Source organism: Neofelis nebulosa, chromosome 10, assembly GCF_028018385.1.
Source record: "Neofelis nebulosa isolate mNeoNeb1 chromosome 10, mNeoNeb1.pri, whole genome shotgun sequence".
NCBI lineage: Eukaryota > Metazoa > Chordata > Mammalia > Carnivora > Felidae > Neofelis > Neofelis nebulosa.
In genome coordinates this window covers 52,103,199-52,126,392 of record NC_080791.1, presented here as the reverse complement: position 1 = coordinate 52,126,392, position 23,194 = coordinate 52,103,199, and the positions used below count along the sequence as shown (strand labels likewise).

The 23,194-nt window shown below is 39.8% G+C and overlaps 1 protein-coding gene across 13 annotated transcripts in view; it reads right to left on the bottom strand.

The window, feature by feature from the left end:
• Positions 1-23,194, bottom strand: part of TENM4 (teneurin transmembrane protein 4) — a 2,920,333-nt gene that overhangs the window by 1,589,626 nt on the left and 1,307,513 nt on the right. For 12 of the 13 annotated variants that reach the window (XM_058690343.1, XM_058690336.1, XM_058690342.1 and 9 more), the window contains one exon: positions 15,456-15,535. The gene's annotated coding sequence lies outside the window, so the exon portion shown is untranslated. The remainder of the gene's footprint in view (positions 1-15,455; positions 15,536-23,194) is intronic. The other variant, XM_058690335.1, reaches the window with a different exon arrangement.

Sequence of the window (23,194 nt, the reverse complement as noted above, 5' to 3'; positions counted from 1 at the left end):
GAAAATGAGCCATTCGCATCTCCAGCTCTAGGGAGCTTGCCTGACCGAACGCACAGTTTCTGCAGGTGCGTTCTTGTCAAGGTCATGCTTTGTGCAGGTTGCTCCTCCACTGAATGACTTTGGTTTGAGGATTCCCCAGGCCCTGGATGAACTTTTCTGGAAATCAGATGCAATCTGAGATGCTTCCTATCTCAAGTCTTCTTTCTCTCTCCTTTCATGGGTATCAGACTTACATCCTGATCTAAAGGCGTAGCTCTGTCTTCCTTCAACAGATCTCTTGTGTGTCTAATGCTGTCTTGACATCCTACTTCTCTGACAGTTCCAAATAATGCAGTTCCCCAGATTTCTACTAATTTCTTTTTTTTTTTTTTAATTTTTTTTTTCAACGTTTTTTATTTATTTTTGGGACAGAGAGAGACAGAGCATGAACGGGGGAGGGGCAGAGAGAGAGGGAGACACAGAATCGGAAGCAGGCTCCAGGCTCCGAGCCATCGGCCCAGAGCCTGACGCGGGGCTCGAACTCATGGACCGCGAGATCGTGACCTGGCTGAAGTCGGACGCTTAACCGACTGCGCCACCCAGGCGCCCCCAGATTTCTACTAATTTCTATCAACTCTCCTACAAACTATTCTAATATTCTCTGTGCCTGCGGTATGAATGTGCGCACACACACACACACACACACACACACACATCCAATGAGACTATGCAATCTTGAAGGCAGAAGCTCAGGTATTCATCTTCATATTAAAGCATCTAGACACATCCTAGTTGATCAGTAAATGTGCACTGAATGGATAAATAATTTGATGGAAATTTCCACTCTGTAAAAAAAATAGGTGCTTTGTGATTTTCAGAGTAATTTACTGTGCTAGAGTTTTTTAGAGCATGAAAATATGCGATATGTCAGAAGTATGGCAATTTCATAAAAGGTATTAAACCACTATATCACCATTTCAACTTAATTGCAGTGTATAAAATAACTTTGGCTCTGAATTTGGAAGCAGTCAATATAAAAAGAGTGGCTTAAGAGATTTTTCCCAAGTCTGTGTCTTATAGAAAGTAACTTATTTCTTCTAAAATTGATCTTGAATAAATTCTAGTTAAAATTATCCCAAGGAACTTTGGGAAAGGATAAGTGGAAATGGAAAATATTTTCACTGAGGGACTCCACAAATATACAGTAGTTCAGAAAGCAGCAGACAAATATAGGGAAATTTCCCTCCATAATTTCAAGCACACCTGTTTTATTTCACAGATTATCAAACGGTATACATTAAGTGTTTGTGTTCCAAGTATTATTTGAAACATGAAGAGACATGGCATATATACCCATACAGTTGGTGAAAATTCTTGAGAGTCTTTGAAATGAAGTGATAAACTAATTTGATCACTTTTTAAATGACTTCACGGTTCTATTCTCCCTCTATTTTTAAAAATACCTAAGTATCTTCCAGGAGATATCCTTAACACATTTTCTTCCAAACTGAAAACCAAGCAGATAAACTGTTTATTTGCTCCTAGAGGTAGGCTTCTGTATAGAAGAAAAGACAAAAAGTCACTGGCATACTTGTATTACAAATAGATTAAAAAATCTGACATAGACAGGTATACTGCTACTGCTATGCTTTTTTCCCCCTAATTACTGAGCTGAAGAAGAGAAGGGAGAGAGTTCTTGCAAGTTTATTTTCCTAAGTGCATAGGACCACAGAATATTAAGCCTACAAATACATTATGAGGTCGTTTAGTTTGTAAACAAATAAAAAAAGATGCAGAAACATTTAGTTACTTGCCCAAGGACACTTAGGAAGTTCATGACAGAGCTAGGATTTTAATGTATTAGTTGACTGGTTGCCTGATTCCTTCATTCATATTTTCTTGCATTCATAGAGACATCTGTGGACCCATGGGGATATCCCTGGTATTTTGATAATTATGAAAGAATAGAGGCTACAGCAAGGTCCTTGCTTTCAGGGTGCCCACAGTTCAGTGATAAATGGAATATGGTTTTGTAAAGAATTACTATATAATGACAGAAGTGAATGGGCTAGAAGCAAAAATTAAATGATTTCCCCACTCACGGGGAAACAACGTACTTTTTAAAAAGATTTTAGAAAATGCGTGTTTATACTTACCTGTTTACTCTGATCTTTTGCCCTTTTTTTTCCTAATGAGACCCCTCCATAAAGCTTTTTGGTTCTCCAATTAGGCACATCCTTTTGGAGGACACTCTAAAAGTAGGAGCTTTCTGAATTTCTTGTGAAACATAAGGAGCTTGTCCTGTCCTATCCTAGGTTTAGAAGAATATTAGCATGCCTCCTCGCTGTAGTAAAATGGGTGTGCTAAGGCCATGAGTAATTTGAAACTAGAGCATTCAGATGGAAGACAAGAGAGAAGCATCGAGAATTCTATACAATACTGACTCCAACATCTATACACATCTCAATTTTAATAGTTTTTTTTTTTACCCCTGATTTAAGAACTTAATTATGCTTGGGTCACTTGTGCATAGTTTTAAGAAAACTAGACCCAAGAAATGTCTTTCACAAGAAGCAGAAGATATGATTTATGTGAGTCCAAAATTCCAATCAATAATGCTACAAGGAGTTTTGCTTAATGTTCTTTACTAAGGTCAGGGTTGGCTGTGACCAAAAGGCCAGTATTTGCTTAATGGAAAAAGTTTCCTTATGCAGACACATGTGGGATTTGTTCTATTCAAGATCCCCAGAACTGAAGCTCCCAGTCTTTCATAATGAAAATTCTCCTTTTCTAAGCCAAGAGGCGTTGGCCACATCTATCGTCCTACTCCTTGCTCTTTACTGAATGTCTTGATGTTCCCTAAATGTGCTGGGCTATTTCTCACTTCTGGCATGAAATATTTTATTTTATTTCCCTGAAATACCTTTGCTTCTTTCTATCTCTGTAATAACTATTCATTTCTTGCTCACACCTCTCTCAGGAAACTTCCATGATTCTTCAGGCTTTTCCCATGTGCTTGTGTCTTCTAAAATTCTAATAGAAATGCATTAAAACTGCCTGTTTACTTTGCCTCTTCAACTGTCCCTGTCAAATGGAAAGATAATGCAAGGTACATATGCAATTTATGACTTTCCATTAGCCACCATAAAAAAAAAGGAAAAAGAAACAGATGAACTGAATTTTAGGAATATATCATATTTAACTCACATTATCATTTTAACATGTAATCAATATAAAACTTGTCAATGACATATGCTACATTTTTTTTTGCACAGTCTTTGAAATCCAGTGTGCATTTTACACTTAGAGCACACCTCCGTTTGAACTAGCAACATTTTAATTGCTCAACATGCTACCATAGTGGACAGCACAGTTCTAGAGCCTAAGCTTAAGGACAAGAATTCTTTTTTCTTGGGGGGGGTGTTATAATCTTAGGACGTAATACAATTTATCACAGGATTACTTCAGTAGAGGGAAGCATTGTTAAACATGGTGGTTGAGAGTTCTGATCTTGACAGATCTGCGAAAGTGGCACTGCCATTATTGTCTTTCTAACCTGGGGTGAGTTCCTCAATCGTTGAAAATATTCTAAACTAACCTTTCCAATCTTTCTTTAGCAGTAGAGCCAAAATCTATACCATAGATCCTACTGCAGTGATTAAAGACAAAATATATGTAAAGTATCATGGAAGGCCTCATGTGGCATGTTATAATTATTGACTGCTCAATTAATAATATTCAACTGAATAATTCAAAGTATTGTACCACTTTCCCAATTTTTACTTCAGCGCTTGAAAATTAAATTATTAATCAATAATTAAATGAGTTATATGATTCAATATAAACTAAGAAATATAGTTCTCTCTCTATCATTGCATTTGGAGAACGTGCCCAGATAAACTTTCACCAAAACTGAGGCATAGTTTTGATTTGGTGTGGCTTATAGGACAGCTATACTCCAAGTTTACTTTTGGTTCCTGGGGAATGAGGACTCTCTGTAAAAGTCACTCCCCCTATGTGGCACTCATATTCCAGAACTGAAAAGGAGATAGAGTGACAGATTGTGTCACTGCCCATCTGGACAGATATGGCATACATATGTGTATTTATAGGTAGAGAAAAACAACAGTCATTGCAAATAACAGCTGCATAAGACAAGTTACAAAGTCAATTACTATATGTGTTAGCTTGTGGTTAAATTCTCACTGTTCCAGGGCTGTTGCAGTGTCAGCAGGAGCCAGGTTTGTTTCCTTAATAATATACACACATGCACACATGCATGTGCACACACACACACTAACCTTAACACTACAGGTATTTGTTAAGCATTCACTTAATGACAGCCACCGAATGACAGCCACCATGTCAGATGCTTAACAGGTTATCTTTTACTCTCACAAGTCTTGCAAGGAATGTATGCTTACACTCATTTTACAGAAAAGAAACTGAAATCAGAGAGAGAAAGTAATTGTTCCAGTGTAAACTGATAGACTGAAAAGAAGTAGAATTAGAATTTGAATCCAGACCTTCTGATTGAAGCCCAGAACTCTTTTTACTCAGTCGCTGGTGACTCTTTCATTTCTAAGGTTTGGTCATTTTGATATCTATTTTGAAGAATTAGAGTGAAGTTAGCATTTAACATGCCTGGAAAAAAATGGGACAAGACAACTAAATGTCTACTCCTTCTCCCCTTTCATTTTGAAGATGTGAGAACTAACCACAGGGGTTATTGAACTTGCACAGCTCACACAGCTATGTGTAGGCCACGTCTTCTGAGCCTTTCCATGACCACAGCAAGCATGGAGGATGGTGAAATCAAATCTCCTATGATGATTTGGTAGGTTTTGAAAGTAGGAAGGCAGACAGAGAGGTCTCCGCGGCTCTGAGCAATGCAAGGCTCTACTCACTGTCGCTAAGGGCACTTGAGCAGAAGACAGAAAAATGCAGGCAGGAGGGCCCATTGACAGAATCATTTCTTTAAAAGCCTACCTGAAATTTCACCAACTAATAACTTCAATCTGCACCATGATTGCAGCACATGTAGTATTTGTGCTTGGAGAGCATCAGAGTCCAAAAAGAAATAGATTTTGAAAGACTTACCATGTTGAAGGGGGGTTAGACTTATATCGCGTATAACATAATATTTTTGGAAAAGAAAACAAAGTCAGATGGCTGGAAAGAGAGGGTTGTGAAAAGAAGGTAAACAAAAATGTAGCATAAATGTTTTTATAACCATTTCGTTGTGTAGTGTCTGTCATGGGGTTCTTCGTCTACCATCTTTCTTCAGAAAACTGCCACCCCCACCCCACCCTTCTGCATAAACCTAGTGACCATGGGAGCAGCCACCATTCAGTGCAGTGGCTCCTGATGTACCTGATCCTTTTGGGGGCAACTAGTGCCATTAAATGAGATTCTAAATGGAAACAGAATGTCCTTGGTGACTGAGCCTGAATGGTACAAAACTTAGGAACCCGCATTTTCTAACAGGTAAAGAAAGTAAATCTGCAGCACAAGAAAATACTTGAACCAACTATTAGGAAAAAAGAAAAAAAAAACCCCAGAAATCAAAAAAATGGTGCAGTGTGGTTGCTCTGTGAGAGTCTGCACTGTTTTACTAATTCCCTTCTTTGTTCAAGCTATGTCTACTGGGGTGTCTTCCTCTTTCAGTCAAAGAGTTCTAGCTACTAGAGTGAACACCTCTATTATGAAATGAAAGGAAGAAGAAAAAAGAAGGAAGAAGGGGGTAGGAGAGGGAGTAGAAGGAGGATCCACAGTTCCTATATTTGGTATGTCGATAAGCCAGTAACAGCTTGAGGGCCTGAAGAACTGAGACACATGACTTAGAGAGGCCCTGAGGAAAATATTCTGTAAGACTGAAGTATAAGGTTAGGGTCCTTGAGGGGCACCTGGGTGGCTCAGTCAGTTGAGAGGCTGACTCTTGATTTTGGCTCAGGTCACGATCTTACAGTTTGTGGGTTTGAGCCTGTGCTGACAGCATGGAGCCTGCTTGGGATTCTCTCTCCCTCTCTCTCTGCCCCTCCCCCACTCAAGCTCTCTCTCAAAATAAATAAATAGAAACTTAAAAGAAAAAAGAAAGTTTAGGGTCCTTGAGATATACCTTCATGCACTATGCACACAAGTACAAGTATACAATCATACACACAATTATGAATTACGTATTTATCTTTGACCCTTTTCAAGCACTGACTCTTATTTGAGGTAGATATTACTTTTCCTGAGGTAGAATCTAGTATCCTGATTTTAAAAACGGCGAGACTGAGATTTCAATAGATCAGGCATTATGCTCAAAGCCACAAAATCAGTTGGTGGCAGAACAAAGGCTTCAACTCAGGTCCTTTGAGTCCTCAGCTCAAATTCTCCCCTGTTTGACTTTGAGTCAGCACTCCCCGGACACCATTCAAGCAGAAACTGGATGGCTCTCCACAGGCAGGTGGGCAAGAGGATTTCTTCCAGGCATGAGAGTTGGAACTGAATGACAGGTCACCCCTCTTCTAGATCTATGTCCCTAGGAGATACTGAGCCCTTGACTCTGTACTGAAATCTACAATGGAATTAAGTTTCCTGCTGCAAACTCTGAACAGTAATTGGTATTATAAGCAGGAAACATAACAATGAAAGGCATTTAAACCTCCTGTTGTTAAGAATCTTTAGGTCAATAGCGGCATTTTAAAATCAATTTGAGGGTTTGCTGGAAGATACAGAAGAGAAACTACAATCAACGTAATAAGGTTAGATAACCCTAGTCATGTTAATAGCTACCTAAAGCTTGACATCAATCCCTTACATTGATTCTCACTTACAGTTTAAAAAAAAAAGAAAAGGAAAAAAATTAGGAAGGACGAGCATAATACATAATCTCAGTGAAGCATCAAATTAGTATAAATAATGATTAAGAATAATTGCTCCTGTTATTGGAGAACACGTTGAAAATGAGGTTTCCAGGATATCTGCTGACAATGAGGAGAGGCTCTGGCAGTTTCGGAATTCAGAGAAGGGGAAGATTAATTGGTGTTGCAAAAGTACACCTGTGATAGGGAAAGCAGAGCTCACAGAGCTGGATAGAGGGTCAGATTCCTCCTCACCAGGGAGGAGCTGCTCCCTCATTAATGTTGGCAGGACTGGCGCCACCTAGTGCTTGGCACTGTGCTGCGCATGGCAGGGGATACAAAGAATACGAGATTGTACGCTGGTGTGGTTATAAAGATGGCGTGATAATAAGAAGAAAGCTGAAGGTGAAGTCAAAATCCTGTGTTTGCATCCTGCCCCACCAGTTACAAGCTCTGAGTCTTTCATATTCTCCTCTCAATCTCAGTTTCCTTATCTGTCCAAAGGAATAGTAATGCCTACTTGCAGAGTTGTGAGAGGAACCACATAATGTGTGTATAATGATCCCACCAAATGGCACATAATTTTTTCCCCAAGGATAAGAGAATTTCTCGGAGCCAAATAGCTAGTCATTGGAGGATCTAGGTTTCACACCCATGTTATCCTTATCCTGGATCCCAAGTTCCTGAGCACTAGGCATACTTCGCTGTCTCAGAAATTACATAGCCCAGGGGTTCCAAATACAGTATACACCATGGACACTACTGCTATCCCCTCACTCCCACACACGTACATTCTGGCAACCCAAGGTTTGAAACTACAGGCACCATGAGATTAACGAAGTAGAATTTGCTGAATGAATAAAACTTTAGCCAAAAAGCAATAAAGCAAATGAATTTAAATAAGACTATCAGAGATAAATGTATGACATTCACCTCGTCATGTCAAATACTGACAAACACCTGGAACCCATCATGAAACTATAAGCCATGTGAGGGCAGGAACTATGCTTGATTTTGCTTACCTCTGTATTCCCTATATCTAGCATTGGTGGTACTCAATAAAAATTCTCTGAGTGAATGAATACATTAAAAAAGGCATTAAAAAATATTCCTTTAAGATTTTTGTAAAACCCTGGTTGCTTACAACATAGCCACTTAACATGCTTTTTTCTTAAAGGTGAGAACTTTTGAGGACTATAGACGTTACTCAATTTGCTCATGCAAATGCCAGAGCTTAGCAAAAACTAGTCACGTGACCCCTAGTTGAGAATATTTAGATCCATGGGCACATTTATTGGCTTACAGAGGGGAAGGCCATGGAATGAGTGGCTTCACAAGAAAAACCATCAGAAAGCTGCAGAGGCCAGTCTTGAATACAACTGGTTCATTTTTTGATATCTTCCTTGTTAATTTTGACTGATGGAGATGAAAACTCTTTTGGATCTCTCTGGAGTCTTCTGTCCAAGTTTGTTCTGACTGACACACTATAGAATTGCTGCTAATTAGCATGTGAAGGAATGTTAAGGTCAGTTAAGTCTAACAAACAACTGGGTTTACATTTCTTTCCTTTTTTTTTTTTTTTTTTTTAGGTTAGGCTGAGGCTGTTCTGCTGATACCTGGGTTTTTACAAGTATGCAAACTAACTCTCGAACCCGCTTCAGGATTTTTGGTGGGACTAGCAAGTGCGTGCCCAACTTTTGAATATTTGTTTATTCCCACATACTTTTGATCATTCACTTACTCAGACATTTATCTATCCATTAACTCCCTCTTCCATTCATTATTGCAAATGTTTGTTCAGTGACTTGCAAACATGTAAACCACTGACCTAAATGTTCAAGTTTGTCTGCAGTGAAATACTTTACAACACATCTCCAAGAGCTTATGAGATATCTTGAATGCACATTAAATGCAACATGTCCAAAAGAGTGTTTTTACATTTCCAGCCTGCTTCTTTTCCTGTGGTCCTTATTTCAGTTATTGACACACCCATCTACCTACCCATCTGGAACAATATGAAAACCTTAGAGTTATTTTTCATTTTCTTTTCCACGCTTCATACAATTAATTTTAAAATTCTGCTGACAACCATCTAAATATTTTATACACTCATTTTAAATATCTCTAGTTACACTTCTCTCCCCCAGCCATGCCTCCCACATTGACATGATTTTTTCAAGCACTGAGTAGCACCTACTCCTGTATGGCTGGAGATACACAAAGGAGAGTGCCTAAGGTCACAGTTATAGCATTCCTGCCCTCATGGATTTTAAGATCAAGACCACCATTTAATCCATGGAGCAAACTATCTGAGAAGCAAAGTCATAAAGTTGAATTTATTGTAAGTAGTAAAAAGTTTGCTGGGCAGACTAGGAAAAGCACAGATTTCAAAAAGTGGTAGACTTTCCAAAGTATTGAAAGGGTTGATGTAAGGGAAAAGTGTAATTGTGGATGGGACTGTTGGCTTGTGGGCACTCAGGAGTGTGTTCATTGGACAAAGTTCTCCCCCAGTTGGTTGGCTGTCATATGTGAGGGAAATGCCAATGATATTCACTGAGGTGCGTGGCTTCTGATCGGTTAAACAGATTTAAAATGGGTTCTGGTAATTTCAAAGCTACAGAACTGCCATTGATCAATTAGGGAAGTTTGGAGCTGCTTTTGGTGACTACCAGCAGTTACAAAATAATCAGTTTTTTCCTATGTATTTGGAATTAAAAAAAAAATTCTCATGAGCTATCCTTTATACCCACCACTTCCGCTCAAAGTAAAAGCCAAAACTCTCACAGCAGTTTTTAGGATTCTATACAATCTGTTCCCATCCACCCTATAGACCATTTACTCTGCAACCTTCACCCCTTTGCTGATTACGTTTCAGTTACTCTGCTCTGCTCCCAGTCCTGTTTGCACCCCAGGACTTACAGATATGCTTGCTGGAACGTTATTCCCCCAAATATCAGTATGAATCAATCCTTGTGTCCTCTGGTCTTTGTTTAAATTACACCTTCACCTTCTTAGGGACACCAGTCCTGACCACCACCCACTTTACTCTTTAACATTGCAACCCTACTCATCCACTCCCCCTGATTTATTTTTATTTGATCTAAATAAATGATTTATTTATGTCATCATTTAACATAACACACACATAAACACGTGCATATACACGTGCACACACATATACACATGTTTTTAAAGTATTGATTTAGTTTCTCTCTCTTTACACCAAAATGTGAGGTTCATGAGGGGCAGAAGTTTTTGTTAAAGTACTGTGTTCCTATCTTCTAGAATAATTAATACCTGGTACACAGTAGGACTTGATAAATATTCATTAACTCAATTTCTCATCTGCTAAGAGTCCCCTATGTAGTTTGTACACCTTCAACTGCCCCTTGATACTTTCACAACATCTATTCTTTGCATTGTTATCAGTGCCATTGTCTCAGAAACCAATTAGATGCCTTAAATCTTATTTGTAAAGGAAAGGAGGGAAGAAATGTGGTAGAGTTTGAAAGAGAAGGAAAAGTTTCAAGGATAAATGGAATTTGGATGATGGCACTCTCTGCTGAAAATAATTCAGTGTTTCTCCACTGCACTTAGGATTAGTTCCAAAGTCCTCATTGTGGCTTGCAGTGTGCCTCAACTAGTATTTCTACATTCATCTCTAGTCTTCTGTTCATTGTTTTTCTCCTTTATGTGAATTCTCTAAACATGCCATGTAGTTGTATGTCTTATGGCTTCAATTATGTGGTTATTCTCTCTGTAAAATTGCAATCTTTAGGTTGTACTGAATGGATACTTCAAGTTCTAACTTAAAAGCTACCAATTCTGTGAGGATTTGCCAGATTCCTGCTAAATCTGTTTAATCTCTTCATCCTTCTCCCCACTGCTGCATGATCATGACTCTCTTAAAGAATTTAACTTATGATAATAGCTTCTGATTCTTCACAAAGCTCTCAACTAACTGAAGGTGAAATCACACCATCGCTTCGTCATCATCATATCACCAGGAAAGGAGTTTTCGTTACCAGCATAGCACCTAGCAAAGAGAAGATAAAACTTTCCCGAATAAATGGATAACTTTATAGTAACTTTAGGGGTGCCTGGGTGACTCAGTCGGTTAAGTGTCCTACTTCAGCTCAGGTCACGATCTCACGGCTGGTGGGTTTGAGCCCCGTGTCAGGCTCTGTGCTGACAGCTCAGAGCCTGGAGCCTGCTTCAGATTCTGTGTCTTCCTCTCTCTCTGCCCACCACTCCCTGCTCCCCTCCACTTTTGCTCTGTCTCCCTCTCTCTCAAAAAATAAACATAAAAAAAAAAAGGAATCTTCATAGTAACTTTAGAGAACAAAACTACTATATATGCCAAATAATAGCTAATTAGAATTGGGGCTTCATATGTACTGGACATTTTGCAAGTTTCAACCTATTTAGTCTTTCCATTACCCCCATAAAATATCACCATCTCCTTTTTACAAAATAGTTGACTGAATCACACATCAATCAAATAACTACTCTCAAGCACACTGCTTTTAAGTTGCAAAACTGGGGTTGAAACCCATGCAATTTACTTCTACATTATGCATTCCGAACCATTTACTACACAGCCTTCCTACCAAGTAGAGCCCCAAAGATGTGGGCAAAGACTGGTTTGACTCTTCAACACCTGAGTGACTATGGGCAGGTTATTTAATCTTATGAAATAGAGTTTTTGCATTGGTGATGTAAAAATAACAATATGTAATTGGCAGGATTGCTGCAATAACTCAAATCAATAATGGACATGAAGTTTCCATCCCTTTCCCTGGTGGCTTGCATGGCACTAATAGAGAGGCTGACTTATTGGCTAGGGTTACACTTGCCTTGATAACTTATGGCCCATTAAAGTAATGCAGCACCAAGTCGATACTCTTATAGAGTTTCTAAAATCCACCCCATTTTCCTTCAATTCAAGTCAGCAGAAAGGACTTAATGTTTTTCTCCATGAGAGTTCTGCAGAAAAATAAGATGAGTCATCACCCTCTGTCTGGACCTCAGTGTAGAAAGTCCGTGTTGAACTCCATGCCAATGCCTATTCATGTATGTTAAGTGGCTCCTTGCCCTGGGAAACATTAATTGAACCTGGGGGATAAGCCAGCAATGTATTTCTGATCCCCCTTTGAAAGAGAAGGCAACAAGCCCAAGTTGTCCAAACGGGAGGCAGGGAAGAGAGAAAGACAGGGAAATTATTCAAGTGATTCATTATTGAGAACTCATGACAATGTTTTTCATTTTTGTAGCATTTACAGTTTACAAATAATTTTAAATGGGCATAATCTCCTCCTTCCAATCCTGGTCAGGGTCAATGTCATTATTATAACTTAAAGATGAAGAGACTGAGGATCTAATAAATGGCATGTTAACAGACACTAGTTAGCAAAAATCCCAATTTAACATCAACATCTTCAGGCCTTTGTCCTACAGGCCCTTTTTACTATACCCTACTTGCCATTCCAAGTGTAAGGTGGCAGAGTTCCTGAGGTAAATGCTTTATTAGAACAGCTGGCACCAGAATTTCCCTTAGGATTATATTATCTTGGGAAAATATATCTTGATCAAAAAAAAAAAAATTGGAGAAGATAAGAGTCTGTGGGAAAGCATGAACCAAGGTGAAGTTTAGGGACAGACAATAAGAAAGATACTTTTTACCATTCCTCTTGGTTTTTGTCATTTGCTTATTTTAGTAGTCATACGTGGGAAAAGAAAACTTAATATTTTATATGATCATGAGTAGGTGGATGGCTATAAAGATACAAACCTGAACATTACTGATATTGCTGATTGCACACATTTACCTTCCTTCATCAATAGAATCTGTTTTTATATTTTATGAAGTAAAACAACTCAAAATACCCAGAGGTCTATGGAAAAGCAGAATGCATCCAGATGGCCCAGGTAAGAAAAAGACAAGAAGAAGAGATGAGTTTGTCCAGGCTTGAAGTGAATGTCTCTGAAATATATTTGTCAATGTTCTCACTGACAGTAAGGGGCCATCAGCTTTCCCTAACTTAATTTCACTTCCTGCTGTTTGTACTAGAACGGAGTTACAGTGTAATTGTTTTCTTTTCATTATAATCTTGGCCATAAGGAGTCAGTCATCCCAGAACTCCCAGTCAGAAGTACTGTTTGAAACACAGTCCTGGATCTGGTGTCAACAGATGTGGGTTTCAATCCTGCCTCTGCCACCTAGTGTAAACGTAGATGATTCGCTTTACCTTACAAGCTTCTCATCATACCTATAAGAATTCTGGAGTTTTAACTAGATCTCAGACGTTTGTATGTGAGTGAAAGACTGGAGTTATGAGTCCGTTAGGAGTTTACTTCATTAAGCTGATTGGCAGAAAGTTTCCTTAACGCAGCCCATATCTACCCTTTTAGGAAAGAGAAAGGACAGGGAGAAAGAATACTTAGAAATGTGTATCCCAGATCAGAGGTCCAGCATCAGCATCTACCAGGGCCTGTTAGAAATGCAAATCATCAGGACCCACCCCAGACCTACTCAGTTATGACTTCTGGGGTGGAGCTCCATACCTGTGTTATATCAAGCCTTCCATGCGATTCCGATACTCACTAAAGTGTGAGAACCACAGTCCTTGAACCAGGGTGAAATAAGAATGAGTCCATGCAATCTCTGAGTTTGGTTCCCTTACCCATTCCCTCGGCCTCACACCTAAAACCTAGCACATAGGTTTGCAGGCAGACACTGGAAGAACACCTACTCGAGTGTTTCTCGTCTATTGTTCCCTCTTTATGAGCCTAAAGAGTGCTATGCCCACCTTTAGTGTTCTCTAAATATGCACTAAACTGTACCAGAAAGCAAATCAGTTCAGTAGTCTATAACACTGCTTTGTTTTCTGACTATTCACGCTTACCAGGAGATTCTCGCATGCCCATTCTAGGGGACCTTGACTTTCTCCTTATTCCCAACTCCAAAATCTACATGTATATTCTGTACACACTGCAATGTGCCCATATATTCTTTCTCATTTCATAATCACCTCAACCTCTCAAGATGCTAGAAACTGGCAGCCCGGCTCCATCCCAATGGATCATCCAGACGCCTGTAGGCTTTCTTATCTTCTCTTGAATCAATGCAATGTAAGCTTTGGTGAATTTTAGGAGCATACTCGTCACCTGCAAAGGTGGTTTGGCAATACCTACCTACTTTACCTACCTACTTCTGTGTCAGAGCACACAGAAACTACCAGAACTATTTTCTGCATATTTGTTCAGGTTTAACATGTAGTTCATTATCACAACACTTGGGCTATTTATTAGTTTCTATGCCACAGAAGCTGCTATGTAGTAGCTCATTTGTGGCAAATCTAGTCTCACTTGACTGCATTTCTCTTCTGAATGGAAATTGCTAATGAGACTATAAAGGCCCAAAACCTACCCAAAGAAAACCAAAAGGAAGGCCCAAACTTGACACTCATAAATAAGAAGAAAACTCTTAGAAAAAGAAATCATACCAGTCTTACTGAGAACTAATGGCTAGATTTCATATTTCAAAAAGGAGATGTGTGAAAAGAAAGTTGATGTTAGGAATTATAATTTATACTGTTTATTGTTCTTCTGTACTTTGCTATACTATAATACTATTTCCAAGAAATATTTTACCATCAGAATGCATATTACCAAATGGAAGCAATTTTGTCTGAGTCATTCGGTGTGGCCAGCTGGTCACCAAGGGGAGGAATGACAATGCCTGGCCTCAGTTTCCCAGTACTATGAGGTCGGTGCTATAATCACTCACCCTGTTTTACAGAAAAGGATATAAGGACACAAAGACAATGAAGTTTCCCAACACTAAAAATCACTGTGGAGTGTGCAGTAGCTTCAGGCCTCCCAAGAAAATGGGGTTTAGAATTAGTTTGCAATCCTATAATTAGTACAGAAATCCGGGATGAGATTAGGGAACCTGTCTCTCTAAGTTTTCTTCTAGTTTCTGCCTTGTGTACACAATACGGGTGACTGAGCCCTTTCCTTGACCTCCTAGTTTTGTTCTAATTCCTTTCTGTGGGATTGTGGGATTGGAGTCGTTCACTTAGGCTTTGCCTACTTCCCTGGAGCTCACAGGTCCTGAACTTCACGTTGACGCTAGAGATCAGATGCTGCCACTACAGCAATGTGTGTGTGTGTGTGTGTGTGTGTGTGTGTGTGTGTGTGTGTGTGTTTAATGGCCTATACCTCAGATCAGACTCCCTTGGATGTCAAAGCTTGTCCAGACCAAACACAAGTCTCCAAATCCCTTAGGATGCAGACCAGTGTCATGTCGCCTCTGCCCACCATCCTGCAGTGGACCCTTCCCCCATGACTGAGCACACTGCAGGTTTCCCTCTGCAGCCTAGCCAGAAATCCATTCAAATGACATAATTTGCAGTGACCAGTGCTATTGTTCAAAGAAAGCTTTCATTTTCTTCTCCTGACATTTTCTCTTTTAAAACACAGGAACACAACAGATCGGAAAAATTTTCAGTGCTTTGTGAGAAGCCTACTATAGTATTTTCTAATAAAGGGACACGGATAAAACGGAAGAAAAAATGACCAAAAATTCAGATCCAAAAGAATTGTCACTTGCAATATTGCCCTTACCTTTTAATGCAAGAAAAGATCAAGTGTTCCAACGATGTCCTCACTCCTTCAGGGAAAAAACCCACAAAACATAGCTTCTGCTGAGAGAATAATGAATGAATGTTACTCATGGGCCTCTAATGACTGAGTTTCAGAGCAGTCATAAGCATTTTCAATCATGGGCTTATGTCTCAGTACTACCAGTTTCAAAAGCCAATCCAGTGTTTTGTGAAATGCTGGGTGGGATGGTGCCCATACCGCCCTGGATATTAAGAGATCTAGACGTTTATTCCTACTGTGCTCCAAATTCTGCGTTACTTCCTCATTTTGAGACTTCAAATGAAGATGAAGTGGAACAAGCAAACGGGGGCCAGATGATAAGAGCTTTGTATGCCATATTAGGATGCCTCACGTTTATCTTCTGTGTAATTATCGAAGGGATTTACTGAGAAGTTTTAAGCAGTGAAGCGTTTTTGAGGAAATATGCTGCCAGCTGGGTGGGACTGTGCTGTTAGGGAGCAGGCATGGAGGCAGGAAGGCCATTTAGAAAGACGGTACATATCCCAGAGACAAGAGATGATGAGATTTAAACTATAGCGATGGTGGCAGAGTTGACACTGGACAATGCATCAGAGTGAGGGATCAGTGAATATTTATGGAAGGAAGAGAGGAAGGAAGGAATGAAGGAAGGAAGGAGGTGGGGAGGGAAGGAGGGAGGGAAGGGAGAGGAAGGGAAGGGAAGGAGTGGAGCTGAAAACAGCTGAAATCCCCTGACATTTTCCCAGGTAGTGAAATGACATAGACCATATAAAATCTTTAAAAATCTTGTTCTTTTTTTTTAATGTTTCTTTGTTTTTGAGGGAGAAACAGAGCACAAATTGGGGAGGGGCAGAGAGAGAGAGGGAGACCCAGAATCTGAAGCAGGCTCCAGGCTCTGAGCTGTCAGCACTGAGCCGTCAGCACTGAGCTGGATGCGGGTCTCAAACTCACAAACTGTGAGATCATGACCTGAGCCGAAGCTGGAAATTTAACCGACTGAGCCACCCAGGTGCCCCTAAAAATCTTGTTATATAGCAGCAGTTCTCAACCAAGTGGCACATTAAAATCATTTGAGTAACCTAAAAAAAACGCTTGATGTCATGACTATATTCCAAACCAATTAAATTAGAACCTCTAGGGGTGGACCCCAGGCCTCAGTATTTTTTTAAATGCTCCCCAATGATTAGAACATGCAGGCAGGGATGAAAATCAGTGTTCTGTAGACTGTCTGCCTCTAGAATCAATCTCTGCTTAATAATCAGTTGCCATGGAAATTTATCTACCAGCTGGGTGAGTGTTGTCCAACCTCCAGGTTACTTTGAAAACTAAAAATAACTGATACTTTTCAATCATTGGAATAAATTTATTTTATGATCCACAGAGAAATGAAAAGTATTGCAATAGGACCCACTCTTCCTCTCTGCATACCCTTTCAGGTGTGCTCAGTATTCTCTGCAGGTGGGCTCCAGGTCTAGCTATACATTAAACAGAACCAGAAAAGCCACTGGACATTTGCTCTCCCTTGCTGCATAGGGTCACCTCTAAGGGTTCATCCAGCTATTACTTATTTATGACTCAGTAGTGGTATAGTGGAGGAAATATGCACAAAAGGCATGTAAGGCTTCAGTTTGTGTAAGGTCTCTGCTATTTAAGCGCTGTTGAGACACTGGGAAAATCACTTAAACTGGTGGAGACTCAGTTTCCTTATCTGTAGAATAGGGACACTAGGTCTTTATTCAAAATCTTTTTTTGAATTTAGGATGAGATAAGAGGTATCACTTTGTAAATTTCAACTGTCATCTAATATCTATAACAATAATAGGTGTTTCATTTCTCTGTTGACATCAACAAACATGATACAGAATTTTAAGATTAAAAGTAATTTATGTGGTATCTTTCCTTTGTTCTACCAGGTTTCTAAATACGAACATCCAAGGGCTCCCTTCTCCCTCAAAGTGCAGTCTTAAGCAATAATTTGGGTTGGATGATTTGTCACATTTTTCTAGGGATTGAAGGCAATGTTCAGCCTCAGCCTTGCTAGGGAGTAAGTCCCTGGTAATAAAGTCGAGTCCTAAGAAGATCCTCTTCAGTAACAAACTGCCCTGGGGTTTGCTGACTGAAATGCGTGGACCACTCAGTGTTCTTGCAGGAAGAGTAAATATATCATGAAATCACCTCCATTTGCTAACCACCTCCTACTCCTGATCCCTGCAGTTGACAAGTGTGCCTCAGTATTGTTACAGATGCTCCGTTACTTAAAAAGCAAACTTGAGGAGAGATAAAAAGAGCAAAACAATTCATTTTCAATCTAATTAAAGTCATTATAAACAGCCTCCCGGTGCTTAACCTTTTTTCCTCCAAAATCCCAATCTTTCAGCTGAATGCTCAGATCTGGAGCTTCATTGAGGTTTTTCTTAATTGCCTTTCCATCACTAATGGGATTCACTTCATTATTACTTCTGCCAAAAGCTGCCTCCAACTTTCAGCCCCCATGCTGAGTCATTTACATGCCTATTTATAATGCACATTTTCACTAAATGGTGAGGTCACACCACCTCAAAGTTTAGGAAGCTAATTTGGATTGTGGCCTCTTTAACTGGAAAGCACTGACTTAAATTCTATTTCCTTACATATCTATAAACTATCTCTCTCCAAACATTTCCCTCTTTCTTTCCCCGATTCCGTCCTTCCTTCCTTTGTCCCTCTCCTCACTTGTTCCTTCCCAGGCACATTCTTACAGTATCCTCACAGAGCAATTTTACTATTTCAACCATGTCTGTGACCACCTGATCACTATTTTTATTGAGCAACTATCTTACCATCTGATTTTATTTAACCCCAACAAAAGCCTATGAACTAGATTTAATGATCCCAATTTAAAGGCAAGGAAATTGAAGGTTGAGAGAGAAAATATGGTGATGAAGAACACCAAGTTTACGATGATCAAAGTAGAATTTGAACCCATCCCTTAACCTCTGCAAAGAACGGAGACCATAAAAATCATGCCTAATCACAGAAGGGAAATTACCCAGAGAGGGGCAGTGCTTGTCCAGGGTCTTTCAACGATTCAGGAGAGGATGTCTAGCAAGAATCCAAAATTATAAACTCCCACTGCCATTTTTTCCATCCTTCTTTCACCAAATCTCCTGGGGTAGAACATTAAGTAAGACACATTGCAATCTATTCAAGGAGGATGAATTAGCAGGGAGAGTAGGTTAAGAATGAGGGTAGATTCTCGCCTACTGCTAGGAAGAGGGCAGCCAGTGCCAAGTGGAGTTGGGGTCATTTTTGTTAGTTTGATGGTTTGTTAGCACAAGGTTTTGGAGTCAACAGCTAAGGACTTGTATTTTCTCTGTGAACTGAGGGGGAGAATTCCTCTGTTGCATGTGAAAAGGACTGTTGTGGTAGGGGCTTTGAGGAGAATGTGGACACATTTTTAAAATTATTTTTTGGAAAAGTGGAGGTACCTGACATCACTTTAGGTTTCTGATCTCATGTCTACCAAAGCTTGACTGGCCATGCATGAGTGTATGCACTAGAAGTAGAGATATCCAGAGAGATGTGTATGGACATAGCCTCTGCCTTCAAAGAGTTTACAGTTCAACTAGGGAAATGGGGCTAACATTGAAATAATGAACGAGACAGTTAATAAATAAAAAACTGCAAAGGCCAGTAAATTATGACCCATTCCTAGAACAAATATCTTGAAGACTTTAGAAATGGCAATTATGCAAAGATTTATTGAATTCATATGTTTAAGACGCTGCTCATTGTTGTTTAAATAGTACCAAAGAAGATATGGTACTTGGGCGCCTAGGTGGCTCAGTCGGTTAAGTGTCCAACTTCAGCTCAGGTCATGACTCATGGTCCGTGGGTTCAAGCCCCGCACCCAGCTCTGTGCTGACAGCTCAGAGCCTGGAGCCTGCTTCAGATTCTGTGTCTCCCTCTCCTTTAGCCCCTCCCCCACTCATGCTCATGTGTCTCTCCATCTCTCAAAATGAATAAACATTTAAAAAAAAGAAGATATGGTACTGATTGGTAAGTTACTTAAATCAAATATTAAATGTGTTATTTTGAGATGAACACTAGAAGCAACAGGAGAAAAAAAAAGGAGAAAATAAACCCATTCTCACTTCCTTGATAAAGTAACATTTAAACTGAAAACGTGGAGAATAAATTGGAATTAAACATAAGTAAGGGTTATTCTCTTTGACTTCCCTGCCTCTGCCCATTCTCTGTCCTCTGGCCTGCTATTTCTGTGCCCCAGTGGATAGATGACATCTGCAGAATGTAGTGCTGGTCCTTGCTTATCCTCTGGCTTTTGGTTGAATCTTGCCAATGCAGCATGCTGACAGGAAATAAGAGAACTGATGGAGGAAGAAATGGGGTGTTTTCACCCTGTTCTGTTCCTGCTGTGAAATCATGTCTCAATCAGGTACCCTGAGAGGGTAAGAAACTCCCATCTTGCTAGTTTCTGAGTGCCTTTCTCTTCTTTTCCTCTCCGTCCTTTTTCTGTTCCCTTAAACTCACCTAACCTTCTGTAAGTGGTTCCTATATTAAAGCCTCTTCATCTGAACAATTAGAGGTGAATTTTGCGTCCTGCTGACAAGCTGAGTGATACACCAGGTGAAGGAAGAGTGAGAGATGAATTGCAAAGGGGTTAATGTTCAAGAACCATGTGCCATTCAGTATGGGTGGGTAGAGGATGACACCGGAGTAGAGAGAGGTGAGACTTAAGGCAGAAGCCAGAGACAAAGAGCTTTATATGTTGTACTGGCGAGTTTCTACACAACATAGAAAAATCCACATATTAAGTTAACAATAAAAAAGGATTTTAAAATATGTACATTATAATTTTAACTGTGTTGCACCTAGCAAAAAGAATATAATTAAATACATCAAAATAACAAATATATCAAAATATGGCTGTCTTATGGGTTTTGTAACAAAGGGATTTTTTTTTCTTCTCTATTTGGCAAACTTTCTGAAATGGGTTATGTTTATTTTATGAATTTTAAAACACACTTTTTAAGAGTGAATACCTGAATAGCTCAATATTTGGAATTCTCTTGGGAACACTAGATGGAATGCATATTCCTTCTTCTTTTGCAGCCTTCCTCACTGCACGGGCAATTCTTACAAATGGACAGTTCTGCAACTGCCCACATCAGACCATCTAGCGGGCTATGGACAGGGAAATTTCCATAGGGGAGCACAGGAGGACAGCCTTTTTCCATATAAAGACTGCCTAACTTTCCAAACAAAGGATCCCTGAAAACAGGATGCTTCACTAATAATTCCAAAGTGAGGGTATGTCAGGGAACCATGCATATCTTGAGAAGCTGTTTCCCTGTGCTGACACAAATTCTGAGTAAGTTCTTAGAAAAAGAGATAGCAGTCCATGGGGCCCTGGGTGGCTCAGTCAGTGAAGCATATGACTCTTCATCTCAGCTCACGTCATGATCTCACAGTTTGTGAGTTTGAGCCCTCTAATTGGGATTCTTTGTCTCCTCTCTCTCTCTTCCCCTCCTCCACTCACTTTCTATCTCTCTCTCTCAAAAACAAACAAACAAACAAACAAACAAACAAACATTAAAAAAAAAAGAAGAGACTGTAGTCTGTAACACAGGAACGTAGCATTGTCAGGTAGATGGACTGTTATGGGATGTGGGGGTGAGTAATGGGAGTGGGGAGTGCTTATCCCAGTGCAGTGCAAGAAGATAAGGTCTCAACCAAAGGACACTGCCTGTCATGGTGACACTCGCAACAGTAGTACTAACAATGAGCATAAGAACTAGAGTTCCATATATTGAAAGTCTGTGACCGTTATTTTCTTGGTTCAAAAAATGACATTGCTTTTAGTTTTGAAACAATGAAAAAAAAAACCCACAAGTGTCTTACAATCAATGTGTGTATTGAATTCTGCTGTGTTTCTTTGTGCCTGAAAACTTTGAAAATGGCTTACAACGTCCAAGAATCAAGGGACTGTAGTGAGCCAAAAACTGTGCTAAGCCCGTAACATAGGACTCTGGCTACTATAGTACATAATGGTATTACTCTTACTTTACAGGTGGGAAAACAGGCTGGATGACAATAAAGTGGTCACTCAAGATGACATGGTTAGCAGTGGCAGAGCTCAGATCCCAGCCTTGGTTCATTCAACTCCAATATCTGTGCTTTAATCACTTTTAGCCATTGGCTATAGAGGGAAAGACAGCTTTGGTTAAGATATGACTTAAGATCACACTTTTAATTGTCCTTGTTCTGTTTTATCAATCATCCTTTTACAGTTTTGTAGAGTTGCTCCCAAAGAGAGGTGGGCTTGTAGCCTGATTTATGCTGATTCGAATTTCTGGTACTAGAATCTGTCACTATGGTTTAACACTTTTGTAGTCTGACCTTATACATCAATCTTTCTGTATTTGGTTAATGTGAATCTGTCCCTGAGAGGAGCCACCTTCACAATGAACTCAGGTAGGTACCTCTTGGAACCTACTTCCTCCTGCCCCCTTGTGGCATCTTTAAAAACATTTTTTTAATGTTTGTTTATTTTTGAGATAGATAGAGAGAGAGAGAGACAGAGAGAGAGAAAGAGAGAGAGAGAGAGAGAAAGAGAAAGATAGCAGGGGAGGGGCAGAGAGAGAGGGAGACACAGAACCAAAGCAGGCTCATGGTTCTGAACTGTCAGCACAGACCCCAACGCAGGTTTTGAACTCATGAACCATGAGATCATGACCTGAGCCAAAGCTGGACAATTAACCATCTGAGCCACCCAGGTGCCCTGGCATCTTTTTTAAGCTCTGCATTTCCAATGGCATCATGCCTGGGACCTGGCCTGGCTAAGGGGAGAGCACATCCATGAGTAAGGATGGATGCAATGAATCAAGCTATTTCTTAAGCAGGTTCTAAAATGCCAGCACAGACAGAATTTTCTAACTTTTAGAGGGGAAAAAAAGCTGCTAAAGAAAAAATCTGGAGAGCAGCTCCCAGAGTTTGTAGATATCTATAAGAGGCAGAGACCAAGAATTCAAAAAGCTCCCAAACTTCAGGACCTTAGATCCCAGCCCCGTGCAGTAGTGTCCTGGATTTATGGTGCAGCAGAAAGGGCAAAGCCTATGATTACTGTGGCAGGTGGCTGGGAGCTAACCATACCATCTGTCTTCTTGTGGATTCTTCTGTCCTTCTGTCTAGGCTCTGTTTATGTGGCCAAATCTAGCTGGGGGACAGAAGTAGCCACTAATAGCCAACAAGCCATATGCAGAAAGGACAATGCACAATATGGATAATGTGCAACAGGGAACCCCTCAACAATATTACTGTAGCAAGCAAATACTGCAGGAAGAAGTTTACTGTGGCAATCATACATTGCAGGAAGGAGCTATTATCTCATAGGGAAGAACACTGTACCAAGAGTTCAGAGATCAAGCATGACTCAGCAGGGCTCATGAGTCAGGATTATTGGCGTTCTACCAATAATCTCTACCACTAACTTTCTTTGTGATCCTGGACATGTTTCTCTACCCATCTGTCTTACTTTCATCACCTGTAAAATGATTTAATGATTAAATGAAAGTTAACTGTTAGGCACCTGTGTTAGATATATATAAGTAACAAATGTTATTTCCTTCCTAGATTATTTTACTCAACTCATTTTCATTTCTTACGTGAGAAAATCAACACACAAAGAGGAGAATTTTTTTTCCCTAAAGTTACACAATTGT